The sequence below is a fragment of the Rattus norvegicus genome, chromosome 19 (genome assembly GCF_021556685.1).
Source record: "Rattus norvegicus strain SHRSP/BbbUtx chromosome 19, alternate assembly SHRSP_T2T, whole genome shotgun sequence".
In the NCBI taxonomy this organism is placed as follows: Eukaryota; Metazoa; Chordata; class Mammalia; order Rodentia; family Muridae; genus Rattus; species Rattus norvegicus.
The window spans coordinates 30379508-30381279 of record NC_141552.1 but is presented as its reverse complement, the minus strand read 5'-3'; positions in this window follow the sequence as shown (position 1 = coordinate 30381279).

The window sequence follows — 1772 nt, the reverse complement described above, 5'->3', positions numbered from 1 at the left end:
TACCGACTAGACTATAGGAGGTGTTACCTTGCTGGAGAAGTGTCTCGAGGTTTAGAGACTTGCCCTGACCCTTCCTGTCAGGAGTCATCCCTGCTTTCTGGGTAACAGCTCTGTTCCATTAGGACCTCCTCATCATGTGTCTTTTTTTTTTCTTTTTTTTTTTTTTCCCAGAGCTGGGGACCAAACCCAGGGCCTTGTGCTTGCTAGGCAAGCGCTCTACCGCTGAGCTAAATCCCCAACCCCCTCATCATGTGTCTTAGTTACTGTTCTATCACTCTGACAAAACACCACAACCAAGGCAAATTATAAAACAAAGCCTTAATTGTAGAAGTGCTTACAGTTTCGAAGGGTTAGTCCATGACCATCATGGCGGGAAGCATGGTGGCAGGCAGACAGGCATTGACAGGAGCAGGAGCTGAGCGCTCACATCCCATTCATAAGTTACAGACAGAGAGAATGAGACTGGACCTGGCATGGGCTTTTGAAATCTTAAAGCCCACACCTTCTCAGTGACATACCTCCCCCAAGGTCACACCTCCTGATCCTTCCCAAATAGTTCCACTAATAAGGGATGGAGCAGTCAAACATATGAACCTAGGGGAAGGCCATTCGCATCCAAACTACCACAGCCGGATAGACTGAATCCATGAGCAAAATGAATCCTTCGTCCCTTTGGTCATTTTATGCCCGGTATTTTTCTATAGCAATTCAGAAGCTGACAGCTACAGTCCTCAGATACATCAGAAACTACAGATGCTTGAGAAGTTCTGCTATTGGAAGATGACACAATGGTTGTCCTTTCTATGTCATCATGGTCATTCCCCATGACCCCCACCTTTGAGTAGATGGGTTGCTGAATGGGTGCAACACACACACACACACACACACACACACACACACACACACACACTTTTTAAAAAGATAACAGCATTTCAAAAACAAAAAGAATAGTTTATGGACCATTGAATATTTGTGGCATAAAGAATAGCAGCCCAGAAACAATGATGCTCATCTAGGCGGAAAGAGAATCAATTTCGTTTTGTAATCAAACAGAATCTTGAAATGACACTGTGCTCGCAAGTAACCTCCCTCTCTCTCAAGGCTAAGCAATCTGCCGGTTGACTTTATTCTGTGGAAACCACCTCCCTTTGTGGTTTAGAGCTTTCAAAACATTGAATGTTTAGTGTCCGTATAATTAGATCACCAGAGTAATAAGTTGGACACGGTGGCTCACATCTGCCATTCCTGCACTTGAGAGGCTGACATAGGAGGATCATTGCTCTGCAAGGCCAGTCTGGGCCAGAGAAAAACCCCATCTCAAAGCAAACAAACAAACAAACGAATGAATGGGATAGGAAAGGAAAGAAGGGAGGGACATTCACTCATGGAATGAGTAGTTCCGTGTGGGAAGGACTTCTCTCAGCACAGTCCAGACACTTCTATTTCTTGCAATAAAGCCATCACCTTGATTTTGAAAGTCACTGGCTAATGGGAATGGTGTCACCTTCTCTAACCCCAACATTTTATTAGGGGAATCTTGAGTCCTACCAAAGGAATAGGACTGCTTTCTCATCTGATATTTTTAACTCCTGGTTTGTTTTTTTTTTAAAGATACTACAACCATTATCAACTCTCAGCACTCTTCCCATGTGCATCATGAGAGCATGCCCCACAGGCACACTTGACAACATTTGGTCAAAACTCCTATACTGTTGAACAGCAGACTACCAAGAAACTAGTTCTCATAGCTATTAGCATTCGGTGAATATTTA